This window comes from Lissotriton helveticus, chromosome 10 (assembly GCF_964261635.1).
Source record: "Lissotriton helveticus chromosome 10, aLisHel1.1, whole genome shotgun sequence".
Lineage (NCBI taxonomy): Eukaryota > Metazoa > Chordata > Amphibia > Caudata > Salamandridae > Lissotriton > Lissotriton helveticus.
In genome coordinates, this window is record NC_136071.1 from 72,543,710 (window position 1) to 72,563,312 (window position 19,603).

General features: G+C 47.2%; 1 protein-coding gene across 1 annotated transcript in view; it reads left to right on the top strand.

Moving 5' to 3' along the window:
- The first annotated feature begins 2,094 nt into the window (after positions 1-2,094).
- LOC144785909 (leucine-rich repeat neuronal protein 1-like) overlaps positions 2,095-19,603 on the top strand; it is a 102,056-nt gene continuing 84,547 nt past the window's right edge. Inside the window, exon 1 of the mRNA XM_078664779.1 lies at positions 2,095-2,135. The gene's annotated coding sequence lies outside the window, so the exon portion shown is untranslated. The remainder of the gene's footprint in view (positions 2,136-19,603) is intronic.

Genomic DNA, 19,603 nt, shown 5'->3' on the forward strand with positions numbered 1-19,603 from the left:
CGAGGGGATTTATATCCCCTCGAGCTTCGAGAACCCTTTGTTTAATTTGTTAGAACATTCTGCTCTCTAGTGGCAGAATGTTCTAATAGCCTTATAGCCCTTCATAGCAGGGTTATACCGGCTATTAAAGTCCCGCTGTCTCGTTAAAGTCCCTTGCCTTCGGCTCGAGCCTTTAACGATTCAGCGGGCCTTTAATAGCCGGTATAGCCCGCTACGGGCTATTATAGTTGTGATCAGGAACCTATAAGCCACTGTAATTTTAAAGCTGTTGGCTATACCAACACTACTTCCCCGTACACTGTTTATTACATCTTGTGACCTCGCTAGTTGAAACATTGCTAACATCATAGATTGATGACCAGTGCTTTAAATGGGCTTGTACTGTCTGGTACTGAGTACCGGCACTTCTTTATTTTGAGAGGGAAAGAACCTGCACTTCAAAAGAGAAGCATCATGCTTTTAATTGGAGAGTACCAGCACTTCTCAGAAACAAGCAGGTACTCTTGTACAGAGATCTACAATTAGAAGTACAGAGTTCCCCAGAGTTTGTTGTGATAGTGTGTGGCCAAGAGGAAAGTGAACCAGCAGGGAACTAAGGGGTTCCCTTGGCGGGACTAAAGAACCTCACACATCCAGCAGGCTAAGTGACATACTTCATCACTCAGCGGCTAGGTGTCGTGCTTCATCATCGGCTCTTTGCTCCTACGTCAGACCGGCGCTGCAATGACTGACGGAGTACCCGAGGGTACTACTTTTGGTGGAGATCTTTTGTCCCGGCTGAAAAAATGAGCGGAAGTGTGAGTGTTCTCGTGTGGTGTAGTCGTGAAAAAGTGGTGAAGGGTGTTTAAAAAAGGTGAGTCAGTCCACAGGGGGAGTTTAATGGCGTGGCTGGCTCCCTTAGTAAAAGGGTGAGAAGGGGGAGTTGAAACCTGCCTAGTTAGTCCAGGTGACTAACTCTACCCTCTTTATTGGTCGACATGTTTCATGCCACTAGGGCAATTCTTCAGGACCTATCGGTAGCGTACTACACAGTGCACACAAGTGAAAATATTAAAAACATAGAAAGTATACAACCTTGGTAGGTCGGTAAACGGGCAGGCCTTTGGTCCTACTCTGTGGGATTTGACCCTAAGTGAAACCTACTAGGGCCCCGCAGACTGTTCCCGTGGGTTCGACACGCATATGGATATGGTACCTGAGCGGCGTGGGAACATCACCTGTCAGCACCTACCCCCACGTACAGCGCCTGGTCAGGGCGCGGAACAGCTGGAATATCGTCCTATCAAGGTTCCACCTTTTGTATTGACTCTTGTACAGAGTACATGCACTTTAATTTTTCCATTGCAAGCACTGTTGATGACATCACCATTATCAATTATCCTGGAAATGCCCCTTGATGTAGGTTTCATGTAGTACATTGTGTTGCAGATTGGACGTGCCCAGGGGTCAGCCCATTTGCGTTCTATTCTGTTTAGAGGACATTGATGTGCAATTGCTGAGGTGAAGTGATAGGTGACATCACTAGAGTGCTCTGAGAATGAATAGATAGGTAGGTAGGTAGGTGGGTAGATAGATAGATAGATAGATAGATAGATAGATAGATAGATAGATAGATAGATAGATAGATAGATAGATAGATAGATAGATAGATAGATAGATAGATAGATAGATAGATAGATAGATAGATAGATAGATAGATAGATAGATAGATAGATCACTTCCCTTCATAAACACACACTCCCACTCCTGATTGTGCCTGCGGCCAGGGCTGAGCTCATCCTTCGGGCTGAGCTCAGAGCACCATCAGCGGCTATTCCTATCAAGCGTGCAATCTCCATCCCTGCGGGCCAGAGCGCCATGACATCATCCCTGCCGGTAAGACCCACGCCACCTCTGCCATTGGAGGACTCTCGGTACTCCGCGCTCTCTGATTGGCGGAGAGGACGCCAGTCACCCGCAGAGGGGGGCTGATGACAACACCGCCCTCCCCTCTCTGCTCAGCCTCATAACAGGCAGCGGCAGCCGTCAGGGCAGCAGAGATCAGAGGCTGACCCGGGAGCGGTGGCGCGAGGACAGCAGCGCGCGCGGACCGAGCATCCTTCATCCCTTCTGCAGACGCTCCATCGCGCTCAGAGGTAAGGCGGATTCTTGGCTTCGCCCCCGCTTGGTGTGAGATGTTTACAGTCCTTCTGCCCAGATAGCTGGCGTCACTAGGTGACTCCCTAAAAGGAGCGCACCGGGTTTCCAGTCCTGGGCTGCCTTTTCCGAACCATTTAAATCTGACACCGTACCCCTTCCAGCAATCTGCTTTCCCTGCACGCGCCTTTTAGAAATAAGACCCTTCAGTGCTCCAGGCACGTGCTGTGCTTTCACAGGTCATTGTGACCCGGCGCCTTGCTGGTTCGAATCAAGTGAAACACCACTACAAGTCCCAGAATGCACTAGGAATTGGAACATGGTGCTCCCTGTTTTTTTAGTCATTTCATACCGTACTTTGAGGTTATTAAGGCGCTGTTTATACTGTGGTTGAATAGTTGTCATTTTAAGGAATCTTCGAGAGCAAGGGTTGTACTTCTTTACTATATTTTACAGAATTGGTGGTCCTTTTTCAGCTGCAAAGGTATGCACCTTGGGCTATAGGTGAAGAATGACATTTTGGGCCTGGTTGGAGGTTGCTGAAAGGCCAGTAGGGCTGGGGCAGAGACTCAGAGTCGGTCTTCCAGAATCCAGGAATCACAATAAGCCACTAGGCCCGCGGGGCGCGCCCATCGAGGCCTGTCGTCCTTCACCCATGGCTTGATTGCTGTCCCCCCGCAGTCGATATTCACGTTGAGGCTTGGTTAGCAAATCGAAGCTCCGGGGACTGGCTGTCCTTGCTAAACGGTCTTTTCCAAGGGGGCCAGCGCTGGCCTACTGTATCAACACTAGCCCCCCCCCCCCCCCCTGCTGATTCGAGGTCCTCCCTCCATCCGCTGTGGACCCCAAAAATGCTACCCACTGTCTTCATTTATTTATTTTGGAGTTTTGTAGAGTGTTGCTTGTAGTCTTGTTTTCCCTCATTCACTTATTCTAGTGAAGCAAGGTGATTTCTCTGCACTCTCACTAAATTAGGCCAGAAGCGCCTTGAGGTTATTTAGTATGCAGAGCTGAGCTATATAGGTCTGTTCATTTATTGATGTATGCATTCTTAGACCGTGTAAAGACCTGTTTTATTTATAGAAGCTCTTTCCTTATGGTTTGAAAGGGCAGCACTTACGCATCCAGCTGGTAGTTCTGGAGTAGACGCCGGGCGAGCACTCAGCTGTGGCACAATGCCATAGTCTCTGGGGTGTGCCACACAATTTCCGACTCACCAGTGGTATCTAGTAAGGAACCGCTCTGATGGTATAATTAGTGGTGGGCGTAACACATGTAATTTGCTGTAGCGTAATTATGCGAAATTAGAGCAAAATAATGTGAGATTACGAGGAATTAGGCGAAGAGCATAACCCAGAATTTAAAACTATTTTCTTAGCAGAAAATGAGCCCTCGTGTTCAAAATGGACCCGGGGATTTATTTTGTGCTAAGAAAATCACACTAAATGCAACAGAACACATATAGCAGCAGTCGCTTGCCTGACACTCGCTAAATTCAATGTTCCTGTGCTCCTTCAGTTGAATTGTTGTGCCAAATTACTTCTCAATATGCGAACCGGCGTAATCACATAATTTTCAATCATTTTGTGTCAAAAGACACAAAATTAAGAAAATGACTTCGATTACTCCAGTGCCATTAAAATTTCGCCCATGCCTAATTACTTTGACAGTTAACGAAGTAGAAAACCATATTTCAAATCTCATCAATGCTAGCCAGCATTGTGTGATCCTGGGCAAATCCCACTCTCTTTGCGAGATAGTTCCTGTATCTTCCAATCGGAGACACAATCCGATACTGGTATTGACTCGTGTAAAAAGCGGACATTTACATTCCACGTGTAGTGCTATTATTGCAATGGTTTTAGTTAGCTATGCAAATAAAAATAAACTAAACTAAACATTCCACGTGAACCAGCTCCACTGAAGAGAGGTCCTACCATCAACCACAAACTATGGTATGTGAAGTGGTTGCAGCTGAATGGTGGGTACAAGGCACCCACTGGCATGCCCTGGCACTCATGGGAAGCAGTCCCACTCTTCACCCTTGGTTCCTGTTTTTTAACTCACCGGTTCCTCTCGGCCTGCTTGCATTCACCGACAAGAGGGCCGAGATTATTAATGATGGTAGCAAAGCTATGGATTGATTTATTGATTCAACAGCATTTTTCAAACCACAGTGATTTTATGCAGACTACAGCACTGTCTGAGGCCAGAGCTTCTACAGTGGGGCTGAAACAGAAGGAGGGGGAGGGGCTGATGGATGGGTGATGGGCAGCTCTGGGAGAGAGGGAAGCACACACACACATCAGGGCTGGACGCGACAGAGCAGAGCCCAACCCTAGCTTCAAGCTGCCGCGTAGGAGTGTCAGATCGCATTAGGGTGCAGTAGGCAAGCTGAGTGTGAGTCTGACTGCTGAAGTAGTAGGGATGGTGCATTGCTTTGATCTTACTGTAGATGTTAGTGCCTGCATTGTGGAGGAACAGGTCGGGGTTGATTTGACTAACTAGGCATAGGCCTTGGCAGCAGAATATAGGGTGTAATACAGTAGGTGGAGGTGTATGGGTCAAGGTGACCTTAGGGCATAGTTCCAAAGTAAGAGGCGTAGTTGACCACCATGACGAGATGAGTTCAGGCTTTGGTGCTGGAGTTGTAGTGATGGTAGATCTGGTTGTGGTGCTTGGGAAGAGCGAGCAGCTGTCTCACTACTGGTATAGTAGGGAGTAATCAGTCACTCTGAAGTTAATTGGGTGTGTTAGATGTAGGTACTAGTACTGAACAGCGGGACTGGTAGAGCACATTGACTTGCATTGTAAGAGCAAGGTGTAGGCCTTAGTACCAGAGGGTTAGTAGTTGTGAAATAGCAGGTGAGGTGCATTGGCTGAGATGCAGATCTTGGAATCGGAAGAGTAGCGGTGGAAAATGAGGTTGTGGTGCATTGGGTGGGCTGACTCTATGTCCTACTACCAAATCAGTTGGGGTTGGGTCGATTTGATAGGGGTGCTTTGGGTAATCCAAGTGGTAGTTTCTTCAAAAATAAGTGTGTCGCAGATCACGATTGAGGTTCGTGGGACGAGTTGAGTGTAAGGTTTCATACTGGATTAGTAGGGGCAGACTATCAACTGGTCGTCTGAAGATTTCCTACTCCGCCCTACTTTCACCCCCATAGCCCTCTTTGTGGCCCTGATTCGTCAGTCCATCACCCTTCAGTGATCCACGCTTCCTCTTCTTCTGCCCCACTCACTACAAAACTCTCTTGTGTACAGTGCTTTGTGTTTCATTAGTCTCATTAGCTAATGTATTGATTTTACATAGTCCCAATTAATTAACCAAGCCTCTTGGACTATTTGGCCTTAGCACAACATATGCCTGTCTAGTTGCCCAAATTCCGCAATCCTGATGAAGACCATGGCATTGATTGTTGGGTTGAAACATCATCACATGCCAAAAAGCCATGGGCAGCTCCATCCACCGTGTCTATAAAACCTTGTCTGAGGATTGTGTACCAATTATTTTCCCTGTAGTCTTCTATTCATGCTCTTGCAATTTCAAGAGCATAAATGAGAGATGGCTTGGAGCATTGGGCACTGCATGTTCTTCAACTATAATATACATATGTCATGAAATGATGCATTAAACATCTCTAAGAATGCAAAAGACTTGCTGCGAGAATTCAATTTGTTAACCACGAAATCAATTTATGCAGTGGAATAGCTTATCAAAAATTTCAGTATTTTGAACTTACTTCAGATTCTGTGTTGGAACAACTCACCTCACAACAACCTCCTTCAGATCTGGTGTTAGCCAAGACCTTTTGATTTTACTGAAATTATATACATAAAATACTTATAGCATCTTCTAACCAGCCCGTTTCATTTATGTGTCTGTTGTTGTGTCACTCACATTTTTCATCCGCCCACTACAGCAAGGGACAAGGGGTCAACCCACTTCTGCCTGTGGCAGACTTATCTGTGAGTGGGGGCCTCCTGGTCTTTCACAAGAATCACATTCGTACACAAAGTAGTATCCTTCAGTGTCCGGGACTATGATGGCAAGGTGCTCTTTTTAGACCTTTAAATTAATTAAAGACTGGCATTCTTATTGACTTTGCCAATGCATCTTTTTAAAGTGATGTTTGTTTAACGGAACCTTCTAGAAACACTGTTCTTTATGGGGTATCCCAAAAAGCTTTTCCCAGCTAAGGGAGAGCTGGGCTTAAACTCACTCTACTCTAGCAGGTGAAGAGTTAATAAGGGTCCCATGGGTGCTTGCATCGTGCAACGCAATTTTGTGCTGCACTCGTGGGTCTTTGCCGTGTGTAGTAGTAACTAGACTCTATGTTTTGTTGTTACTTATGTGCCCTTGCAGAACTTTAGCAAATGTACCCTTTACTGTGAACATCTTACAACGGACTGTAATTATATAGCAAATAGTTTCTATTAATATTTACCATTAGAAGTTTAAGGTGACAAAAGGGTCAAAACTATATTAAATAACAGTTTCATAACATCAGGTTCGATGATATCTATGCCGCTAATATCGAGAATTATGTTGACACCCTCTACCCTTGCTGGTGATAACAGGGAGTCGAGGAGGGCAGGAGGGCTTCACACACACCCTGTCAGGAGTCTGTCCATCCTTCAGGGGTCTTCTGCCCATTGATCGCCTAAGGTGTCAATCAAGGGTATCAAAACTTGATCCCACTCAGCTGTCGCATCTGCCCCATCCCATGATGCACTGCCAGGGGTTCTTTTATCTGATTGTCTCTACTGGCGCCTGCCCTTAAAGCGCAAGGAAGGGTTTAAAGTACAAATATTCCTTACTTGCACGTGGTACCTGAAAAGTACCGGAAAATCTGTCGTGCTGTGAAAGGTGTAATTGGCATTAGCTGCCATGTTTCTCACAGTAATCTTGTCCTAAACAGTGATTCCTTTATTTTTTTTGTTTAATTCCAAACTGTTTTCAACCAAATAGGCAGTTTAATTTTGCTTTATTGATTGTTTTTTCTCTATGTTGATTTTGCTAATATTTAAACTTTAAAGCGTGCCCCTAAGTTTACCACGCCATTTTAAAATGTAATATTTGTTTCGGTTTAATGGTTATTTTGACCACGGTTTTTAAATCGTTCTGTATTTGCGGGGCAGCATTTTCAGTTTCCCTGTGTCATAGCCCACATATCTCAGCTTGCATTCGCACAACCGCAGAATCACGCGGTTTAGACGACTGCTCCCCCCTCCACCCTCCCACCTCTCCCCCCTCCTCCTCCCTCCCCCCCCCTCCTCCTCCCTCCCCCCCCCCCCCTACCCAACCCTGCACAATATCAGCAATTTTCTGATGCAGCACAGCATCGGCAAAAGACATTGGCAAAGTCAGTCGGTCAACAAAGCAAGCTATTTTGGTTTGCCAGTGCTTGTTGTTTCAGTATGTACCGCCACATGCTATGGTCACTAGCCCTTGCACTCGTGTAGGTTTCGTATCACTGTCTGTAGGGCAGAATTAACTTTATTCTACTTATTTTTTAATACAGAGGGGAGCGGATCATGGCGCGAAGGGGGAGGCAGAGAGAAATCGATCAGGGAGGGAGGAGAGTGAAAGAATGGAAGGATGGAAAGAGAGAACATTCTTGCCACGACTGCTTTTGGTTCCGCAGTCTGTCCCTGGGGGGGTCCCGGCCACCCATGGTATAGCTGCCCGCAGGAAGCATACTATAAAACACCTCAGTTGAGCGCCCTTGCTGTCCTGCCCTGCTGATGGCCTTAGACTCTGTGGATGGAATGCTAATCCATCGGCACTGCAGACATGTTTTGGCCCTAGAAAACACAATGGACTGCCCTTCAGCAGGTCACACCAGAGGAGAACCACAGTGACAGGACACCACAGGAGGGACCACCATGGGGGAGGGTGCAGTCACACTATAGGACCACTATGAGTGAGGGTACAGTGCCTCTATGCCAGCAATATAAGAGAGGGCACACCCAAAGCTGGTGGGCACCACATACCATGTGAGGGCACAGGGATAGCTTAGGAGAGGTCACAGAAGGACACTCCACTGACGGCTCAGTCGCACAATTGTGACACAACAAATGCAGAATGAGAAAGGACCCAGTGACATCAAAAGGGAACCATGGGAGATGACGCTATGACATCATGAGGGGATCAAAGGAGAGAGCACTGTGACATCACAAGGGCATTAAAGGAGAGAGCACGTGACATCCGCAGGGCACCACGGGAGAGGGCACTGTGAGATCACAAATGTACCACAGGACAGGGCACTGTGACATCATAAGGGGACATGGGAGAGAGCACTGTGCCACTCGAGAGGGCACAGTGAGATCGCTAATGTACCACAGGACAGGGCACTGTGACATCACAAGGACACCACGGGAGAGGGCACTGGGAGATCACAAATGTACCACAGGACAGGGCACAAAAGCACAATATGAATACAATTTGCATACATTGTTTAGCTCCAGATGTGTGGTCGGGGCAGAATGCAAGGGTTCCATTGGGGGCGTTCTAACTGATCTCGGAGACTGAGGGATGCAGGGTCAGTCTGGAATAACTGATCTCGGAGACTGAGGGATGCAGGGTCAGTCTGGAAGTGACGTCAGACTGTTTCTAACAAAGGGGGAGCCCTTTGAATGAGATTTAGGAGTGATGGAGGGGCTCTCTTGGGATGATAGGGGGAGGACTAAGAGTGATGGAGACAAATTAGGAGTGATGAACGAGAGCATGCTGGGAATAAGGGAGGGAGTAGACTGGGAGTCATGGCGGGAGGCAGACTGGGGGTGATGGGGAGACAGACTGGGGGTGATGGGGAGACAGACTGGGGGTGATAAGGAGGCAGACTGGGGGTGATGGGGAGACAGACTGGGGGTGATAAGGAGGCAGACTGGGGGTGATGGGGAGACAGACTGGGGGTGATAAGGAGACAGACTGGGGGTGATAAGGAGGCAGACTGGGGGTGATGGGGAGGCAGACTGGGGGTGATAAGGAGGCAGACTGGGGGTGATGGGGAGGCAGACTGGGGGTGATGGGGAGGCAGACTGGGGGTGATGGGGAGACAGACTGGGGGTGATGGGGAGACAGACTGGGGGTGATGGGGAGGCAGACTGGGGGTGATGGGGAGGCAGACTGGGGGTGATGGGGAGACAGACTTGGTGTGATGGGGAAGGCAGACTGGGGGTGATGGGGAGACAGACTGGGGGTGATGGGGGAGGCAGACTGGTGTGATGGAGGGAGGTAACTTGGGAGTGATGGGGAGACTGGATGTGATGGAGGGAGGTAGATTTGAGGTGATGGAGGGGGACAGACTGGGGGTGAAGGAGGAAGGGAGGGAGGCAAACCCATTGAAAGTGATGGAGGGATGTAGGTGGGAGGGATGTGGGCAGACAGTGTTGGAGGGAGGGAGGTGGGAGGGATGGAGGGGCAGACAGTGTTGGATGGAGGGACAGACAGTGTTGGAGGGAGGTAGGTGGGAGGGATGGAGGGGCAGACAGTGTTGGATGGAGGGACAGACAGTGTTGGAGGGAGGTAGGTGGGAGGGATGGAGGGGCAGACAGTGTTGGAGGGAGGTAGGTGGGAGGGATGGAGGGGCAGACAGTGTTGGATGGAGGGACAGACAGTGTTGGAGGGAGGTAGGTGGGAGGGATGGAGGGGCAGACAGTGTTGAATGGAAGTAGTCTCAGACTGATGAAAGCAGCCTGAGTAATTAATGGAACAGACTTCAGTCTGCCCATTTGGACGACAGACAAAAAATAGAATCAGCTGCTCCCCGGCGGCTGAGTTATTAATATTTTAAACCGCGGCCCTAATCCTGGCGCAGCTGCAAGTGTGATACCCGGCAACTTATGACACAGCACTCGCAGCGCCGGGTGACGTCTAACGTGCACACTGTAGCACCACTGGCCTCAGAAACAGCAGTGGCCACGCCCCCTGACCTGTCATGTACACAGTGTGGCCTCTCTGGGCTCAGAAACAGCAGTGGCCACGCCCCCTGACATGTAAGGTACACAGTGTGCCCTCTCTGGGCTCAGAAACAGCAGTGGCCACGACCCCTGACATGTCATGTACACAGGGTGGCCTCTCTGGGCTCAGAAATAGTATTCACCACGCCCCTGACATGTAATGTGCACAGTGTGGCATCTCTGGCCCTAGAAACAGCATATCATTGTTTTTGTATTGACGATCCCCCAAACTCCCCATTTGTTTTTAAATAAATTAATTTTATTTTTTTGTACTGGGGAAACACCCTTAGCTCCCTTTTACTAAATAGCCATATGCCCCTACCCACACCAAAACCCTAAAATACCCTTACCAGCCAATACCCTTCCCCACCCCAGCCCCTAAAAATACTCTTTCCACCCAATACTCTTACACACCTAAACCAGAAAAATACTCTTACCACCCTATGCCCCTACCCACCCCTAAACCCTAAAATACCTTTATCACCTAATACCCCTGCCCGCCCCTAAACCATAAGAATACCCTTACAACTCAATCCCCTTACTCACCCGTAAACCCTAAAAATACCCTTACAACCCAATACCCTTACACTACTCAAAGCCCTTAAAATACCCATATCATCCTCTACCCCTACCCAAACCTAAACCCTAAAAATACTCTTTCCTAGCCTTGATACTCAAGGAGAATTTTTGCAGGATTTTGGGTAGTGCAAACTTGACTCCAGGGTATGAGAGTGCTTTGCAATTGAACCAATCAACATTACACATTTTTAGGTGTCGCCACCCCGACACGTCGGTAGGCTTCAGCCTCTTGTGGACCACACCAAAACCTAGTATGACCTCCCCCCCGTTCATTGCTTGGCTTCCTTGACGCTCTCACTTTCTTGATTATTATTCGATGGCTTTCCTTCCTCTCCTGTGTATCCCTCTCCTCCCCTGGAGCATTGCCTTTTGACTGGCCGATTTCTATCCTTTGCTGCTCCAGTTCAGGAGTTTTTTTTCTTTCAGCACCCCACAAGAGTGCATGTGTTTTGCAGCTACTCCTTCATGTGCTGCATCACCTCAAACACTGCTTCCCCACTCCACGCTCCATTGTGCTTTTTCATCTCTCTCCCCAAGCTTGTCCAATGCTTTCTTCACCCCTCTGTGCTTTTTATTTATATTTTTAAAGGTTTCCCAGTACCCAGCCTCTTTAAAACCTCCTTGGCTTCTTCAAGCCTGACCACTTCCTGTTATTTCTCCAACCCGTCCTGATCTGTTTCTTTGTCTCTCCATGAACGTCTCACTGACCATATTTTAAAAGTTTTTATTAATATATATGTATATGTATACCTGTGATTAATTGATGCATGCGGTTAAGTTCACGGCGAACAAGCAGATCCATTTCACTGCGACTTTACCCCTGATGAAGAAGCCGCCCTGGCTTTGAAACGCGTTGGGTGTGATGAACTGAACTTTGGACTACCACGCTGGTTTTAATAAATTTCCTGGTGTCACAGCCACCCCGCCTTTGTCTTGTTCTCGCATCAGGGCATCGTTGACTGAAATATATATATATATATATATATATATATTGCTTGTACTCCGTTTGACGCTGCCGCATCCCAGTCACACCTCCTGTACTGCAAAAACGGATAAGTCAGACCCAGATTTCGTGCAAATTCAGTGATTTATTCCATAAAGCAGAATAACACCCAGCAAGCCCGCATGACGCGTTTCGCCTCTAGCCAGAGGCTTGATCACATGATACATAGCTTGAAAGTGATGAGGGTACTTATAGAGCATGTACAAAGAGGTATGGCGCTAGTTGTTTCTGGCCTTCCCTCATTTAACCTTATAATAGCCAGTGTGTTTAACGACTTACTTTTGCATAGATGGCTCATTGCCAAGTGTTTCCAATTGGATATTTGATTTCTGCAACGTAAATGTAAATACAGTGCAAAATACGCATAAATGTGGCTTAAAAAATTGTAAGGTTAGCTCCAATCTTGAACAAATAGTCATTTGAAGAACAAGGTATATGTACAAAAGTGCAGTGTGTAGACATTTGCAAATTTTTTAACAGAAATATAAATGACATAGTGTCTCACTTGTTATAACATTGCTTATTCTTCAAAAAATATTGTTTCATAAACTTACCCATCTAACCACAGCTAATGTATGTCAAATTCATGATAACAGTACAATTCTGTGAAAAGTCTTAATAAATATTGTCATTAAAAACCATCATGTTGTTAGCAAAAAAAGGGACCAATTGGAAAAACACAAACTCAGACTCATAATAGGGTATGGTTAAAGTCCACATACTATCAAAAAATTCTAGGCTCACATTCAACAAGTACAAATCCTCATAATTAATCCTACCAATAAAGTGCTTCAATAGTGCAAAAATGTGTGATATACATCTTAAAAATTCTTTTGTAGCTATAGGAAGGATATGGAGGGAGGTATTTTAGTTCTTCATCATAAAGTCTACACCCTTACCCAAATCTCTTATAGAAAACGTTGTTCAATTCTTTGTGCATTTAGAATAAAGTGCATTGTGCAAACAAGAGACTAGATACAAGCTGTATGCGTGAGTGATTGTAGATGCTGAATTGATACCCTTGATATGATGGTATTACAAACAGGTATATAAATCTTCACTCGCGTTAAGACCTCGCGGGGTCTTACAGTCCAATTCAATAATATATCTAGTTTCCAGTAGACGGAGCTTAGCATCTCTGTCTATATATATATATATATGTTTGAGCGCCTATTACTTAATCTGCGTTCGCAGCAGGGCTCTGCTTATCGTCACTTAGCAGCTGGGAGTAAGGCGTACTGTGGTATAAGCAGACGGGACATTACAACTTTAAGAAAGAGGTGGGGCCAAGATGATGCTCCAATGGGAGTGAACATTATTGTGGTTAAAAGACCCCACCCCCTGGTGTTACCACCCTCAAAGTGCAACCAGCATTGAAAAAGGCTATTCAGCCTAAACGTGTCTGCCGCAGCATTTCATGAACCGACAAACTACGCTGCATGAATACCTCTATGGCGTATTAAAACTCCACAGGTGATTTCTCCCCCCCCCCCCCCCTGAGCTGTGTCAGACCCATTCTTTCATTAGAGTGGAGTGTTGGACTCCAGAGTAATATATATATATTCTGGACAAAGCTATACCTCTCTGAAGAGCTCTAATTAGAGCGAACACTGTGTCAGGGGTTGCTTTTATTCATTTCAGGTTGGCTTGAGTTGGTATTTTACCAATTCAAAGCTGTAATATTGTGCCTGGAGTGATAAATGGCTTTTGTTATTTGACAGCTCGGCAAGGACTGCACTGTACTAGTCCTATGCTTAAAGACTTTGCTGTTTAAATGGCGAAAGACTTTGTCATTTTCTATCTCGGCGTGGATAGCACTGTCTAATCCTATGCTTAAAAACTTTGATAGAAAAACAGACATTTGAGGTGAGCAGATCTAGAGTGTCGCTGGTGTTGAGAGTGCTCTAACAGGAGCTGCTTTCCACCTAAACTGAGAGCTACCCAAAGTTCTCTCCTTCTTTTTTGCATAATTTATGTGTCACTCTATGCCTGAAAGGGTTTTGTTTTGATTTGATATATATATATATATATATATATATATATATATATATATATATAATCTCAATATCCCGTTCAGATATTTTGTTTTGTTAGCACTTCTGCTCATTTCCTGAAAAACGAAAGGAGAACTCTGTATTTAGCTGGTGCATATAATCGTTTTCTGGGAGGGTCAGGTATCTGTCATTTGCTTGCAAGACGCTCTTCAGAGCTAAAAGTCCTTTAAAGCATGTTTTAATGCATGTTCCTACGTCATTCTGTTGGCGTGCTTCTAGGGAATTACACAGCCTCCAGAAGCGGCCGCATTGTCATGCATTTTGCTGCTACACAAAATCAGCAAAAAAACATTGGCAAAGCCAATCGGTCAATAAGGCATTAGGCACTGGGATAAGAAGTGTTTTTTTTCCCCCCACAGAATCACAGAATGTTAAATTGAAGCTGGGATTCAAACCTGGTCCCAAAGTCAGCAGCTCTAGCCACTAGGCCTCATCACCACCCCCAGGAAGTCATTTACACAGTTTCCTTCTAAGAAAGCAAGATGGCGGATGCAATGTAGTTCCCTCTGGGCCAACTTAAGGCCTTTTCCTTTTGGCAAGGGAGAACAATAAAATAAATCCTTGACTATAGTCCTGCGGTACCTAATTCTTTCAAAATGTACAGCAGACCTCGGCCATTCGAAGGTTCCATTTGAGAATGGGCGTCCATAGATCTTGTAGGGGTACACAACACCCTGCAAAAAACCTTTTAATTCCAAGGAATCCCTGGAGACCAGCTTCGCTGTCAGTGGTTCCTCCTTGGAGAAAGCGCTTCCTACCGTCTACCCATGCAGATCTAGCTGCTGAGGTGCCAACATGGGATGCCAGTCTGCCCTGCCTTGGACCAGGAACACCTCTCATGTGACCATTCATACTAGCTGCTGACCCATCATGTTGGGTGTCGGGTGGCTCTGCCTTGATGAAGACTGCCTCTCTTTCGCGGTGTCCCTTTGAAGTGGCTCCCCGCTCGTTTGATACCCCACCGCGGAAGATTCCAGATGTTTTAAATCCTGCTGCTAGTTGCTCTTAAAGGACCTAGTCGTGTGGCAGTTACAAAAAATACAACTAGAGTTGATACCTCAATCCTTGTTAGGAGGACTTAATGTTTATTGAGTAGTGTTTCAGGATTGACTGCGGGATTTTTTTATTTTATTTTTTTCAATATTTTTACTGTGTTTTTTGTAGTATGCTTTTATGGTTTTAATTAACCGAATAAAGGGAATTTGACTGACTGACTGCGGGATGTCCATACACAGTGGCAGCAACATAGGTGGGCTCAACGATGGCTGAATTTATGTTTCTGAATTGTTTTGTGGCAATGGGAGAGGAGGTGTCTGATTTGCAAGCTTGGTTGAGAGATTAGGTCTAAGAGGCTGGTGGTGACCAGGAAGTGGTCAGACAAGACCTGAGCTTATAGAGACATATCAGAACTTTCACGATTGCTTGTAAATGTGTGTGCTATCCTGAGTACATTGGTCTTTGCACCACTCGTTTGAGCTCACAACTTGCATGTTGGCGAGGAGTTCTTTGGCAGGTTCAGAGCCTGGCCTATCAATCCACCTGGTTAAAGGTTTGCTTGTTCACAGATGTATTTGGTTTGGTCTGCAGGTGGTGGGTACGTTGAAGTAATATATCTGAAACGGATAAGTTGTTTCCCCGGACGAGAGTTAGACTACTGCTGCAATGAAGGTGCTGTCGGGTTCATGGTTCAGTGAGCCTCTATATATTCGAAGGATATATATACTGCAAGATAATCAGTGTATATGTAGCACTGTCTCCCTCACCAGGCCCTACTTTCATTAGAGTGTTTTTGAGGCCCAAGGAGAGAAGGCCTTTGAGGGTGGCTATTGTGCTTCCCCTGAGCCAAGTCTCCAGGAGGCTGAATAAGTGGCGGTGATATTCAGGCCGGAGGTCATTCATGTCATGGGAATGTTTCGGTCCTGAGCCGGGGTTGATAATTCTAAGTTTCAGGTCTGGGTTCAGGATTTGAGGTAGACCACCATTAATGTATTTTTCTGTTAGAACTAGGAGGGAGACGTGTCTAGGCGATGGGAGGTGAAGTGCACCGGGCACGATGGAAGCAGTGGACCTCGTTTTGTTGTCGATGAGAGGTCACCAGTGAAGTGGTGCATCAATAACTGTAGGGGTGACGGTGAGCTGGTTGGTTGAACAAGCAGATGCTAATGCCAGTGCACAAGGCTGCTGCCCTGACTGGTGGTGGTGTTTTGGGAGTATGGTAGATTTCAGGGGCAGATGAAGTTTTTGATGCGGATCTGGAGAAGGTAGGCATGGGTTGTACATCAGTGCTACGTTTTGTGTATTTGAAGATGCTATGTTGTGTTATGTTATGTGTTACTCAAACTAAACCCTATGAAAACACGAAGTGCGGTTCGGTTCCTCGCAGACAGCAACAGATTTCGTCCCATTAACTCAACTCCTTTCCCTATTGCCACTGCCAGTGATCTTGTATCACTCCCCCACTTTCCTGGACCTATTGACAAGTAGTGCCAAGCTGCTTTCCAGATGGATTCGCGCTATAGAAATAGACGCACAAAGCTGCACATGCCTTCCTACTGTCAGGAAGAAACCCTACAGGTGTTTATGTCTCACATATACTTCTGACCCCGCCCAGGTAGCGCATTCACACGTATATTCACTTCCCAACAGAAATGCAGTGTGCACCACCTTGTTAGTGTGAACCTGGTGATGTGTGTGTTCCCAAATTTTCTAGGCCTCACGCCTCGAGTTAAAGTTCTACAGGATACTGTGAGGAAAGGTGTTTTTTTTGGCCTGACTTAAAGGAGCACAACCTACTGTGGTCAATACATTAAAATGTACCAAGAGGGGCCTTTGGTCCAGGCAGAGGAGTAATAACCCTTTCACTCTATGCTGTTGGTTGTTTGGCGGATCATTCCGCCTCCAGTCAGGGACTACTTTACTTCTCGAAAGCGTCCTGAGTCATCACACAATAAATTAGTTATCTCCTAGATCCACCTTATACAGAATTTAATATGTGTGGTTTGTTTTTTTTCTTCACTGCAGCAGGCTTTTCTAAAATATGTTACTCAGGACTCCGAATGCAAGCCAGGCGTGTTGACTTTGCCAGTGCCTGTTTGAATCATTTTGGCAGCGGAGTGCTTTTAAGCATCTTTGATCATTCTACTGTCTTTTTAGGGGAGTGGGAACGTGCAAAAACGGGGGTGCGGGTGGGGAGGGGCGATCAGTAGTAATGGGGGTCTATTCCCGGGAGGAAGTGTGGGGGCGGATGGACTAGAACTGGCTTCCGCCGGATCCATCCTCTGGGCTTCGCTGCTGCTGTCCAGGGTGCTGAACGCTGCCCCGGGCCTGGGGATTGCGCTGTCCGCCTCCAGGGCCTTTAACATCCCTTAGTGTTCATTTCCCTTTATTTGTAGCGTGGTAGCAGGGCGCGCTGGGGGTGTCACGGCTAGTCTTGTGATTGGGGGGGGGGAGGGGGTTGGGGGGAGTGGGGTTGCAGAGCGGCAGAGTCGCTATTACTAACGCGCGGTACACAGCGCTTCCACAGCTCGGAGAGAGCGAGTTACTCACAGCGCTAGACTGGGGCATTTATAACTGGGGCTGTATAGGGGCAGGAGAGGGGAGAATTGGGATCAGCTGTACAGAGGGCACCCACAGATGGAGGTATATGGACGGGGGAGTTGAGAGTATTTTTAACCAGTTCTATTCCGAGGTCGGGAAGTAGCTGGAACTATAACGGGGGTGCGAATGAATGAAATATTTCTCACCAGTGCTTCGCAGAGGCCGTTCGTAGCCGGGCATCTAATAAAAGGCAGGGGGGAGGGGTATTTCTGTCGGAGCTAAGCTGGAAACATTTACAGCCCGAGTTATATTACGGAGCTGGGGATGGGTGGGCGCATGGTTATATTCCCAGAAGTGCTAACCGCTGGTACGTGTAACTGGAGCTGTGTGAGGGGGGTACTGGCAGTGCTTTAAATGGGCCGGAACTGTCCGGTACTGAGTACTGGCACCTGTTTATTTTGAGAGGGTGAGTACCTTCCATTTCAAGCACTGGGTACTGATGACAGTTACGGTCTGGGGCATTCTGACTAGTAGTCCAGCTGAGACTATGTGTAACCAGTTCTATATACAGAGCATTCATAGCTAGGGTTTTAATGAATGGGTGGGGAATGGTTACATATACATCTATAACCAGTGCTACGTCGGGAACGTTCCAAAGTGGAGCTATAACCATGTGCGTGCAGTATTTATAACGGCGCTAAACTGGAAACATTTACAGCTGCTTAGAAGGCCAGGAAAGGGGTATTTATAGCAGCGCTACACTTGGGCACTCGTTGGTTATATATATTATAACAGGGCCGAGATGTTTATACACACTGCTGGACGAGAGGGCATTTCGTGTAGTTCTTCTAAGGGTGGGGGCCATGAGATAGTCCAACTAATGCAATGGGGGAGTGGGCGGGGTTGACACCTAGGCTCTTAACACGAATGATGATTGGGACATACCAAGGAGGTCCTAGAATAGGGAGTGGTGCTATAAGCGAGGCGCTATAAGGAAGGCGCTATATGAAGGAGTGTTAGGGGCAGATTTACAAGCCCCTTGCGCCACTTTTGCGTCATTTTTAAAATGGGAAAAGTGACGCAAAAGTGGCGCAAGGGACTTGTAAATTACCCCCTTAGTGTCTGTGATGGTTTTCGGTGGTCTGCAGCAGTGAACGGGAAGCCTTGGCCCCTCCTCCCTCACACCCTCTCGGTTTACGACGGCATTCACCGCTGTTGATACCCGCGCTCACCCGAGGTTTATTAAAATCCCATAAAACCTCGTCCTGTAGAGTCACACAAGCCCTTACAGGCAGGGTAATCATGGCGCGAGGACGTCCTGTCAGGGCCGCACTGTGTTGCCTGTTTGATGGCGCCGTAAATCCGCGCTCTCCTGTGTTTACGCAGTGGCAGCTTCGAGCCAGCTGGTAAAATATCATTTTGCCAATGAACTCTGTTGATATTTTTATGACTCCGGCGGATCGGAGCGCGCCGCCCCGGGGGGCTCGTAAATCCCAGCTGGAGTGCCGGGCGATAAGCGATGCCGGCATCCCCCGGGCACAGGGCGAGCCGGGGACATCTTCAGCGGGGCGAGGCTGGGCAGAGTCAGGCAGGGAGCGCTGGTTTCAGCGGCGGTGGCGCCGGCTCTCGTCTTTGGGGCGGACGGGCTCATATTTCATCAGATTTAAACTAGAGGGGGGGCAGAGAAAGGGAGAGAAGAGAGGAGGAAGATTGGAAAATAGTGTCGAAGAGAGGAAGAAAGAAGAACCTTTAGGAGTGAGGTGAAGAGGCAAGAAGTGTAAGGTGGGGGAAGACAGACGCACAATTGCAAATTGTATTCATATAACACCAGGGCTCGAGTCGGGGTACCACGCGGATGGACGGCGTCTCCCCACTTATTTTACCGGGAGCTCGATAACTGGAGCAAATGGAGCCACACATTCACTCTTTGGCCTCTCTGGCGCGAGATCGGAGCTCATTCAGAACGCTGCTCACGCAGGGTCGGACTGGCACTTCCGGGCAATCCCCCGGTAGCCCGCGCTGGCTTCTCTGATGCAATCGCATTTAAGGGGTGAGTGAGGGGAGGCAATGAGTCTGATGGTGCAAGCCACCTTTCGTGACGTCACTTCCTGTCATGACATCAGCGACCCACCCTTCTTTTTTTAGGACTTGTGCGCTGTATAGCACTTAGTAACCCTGACAAGGCGTTGAAGCGCATTTCAGGGAGTAGCATGCTACTCCAGGACCCAAGATTAGAGTTTAATAGTTAGTAGATTAGTAAGTGTTTTATATAAGGGGGTGATCAAGACTAGACATCCTTGTATTTGACAACTCCTTGTTCTACTGTGCT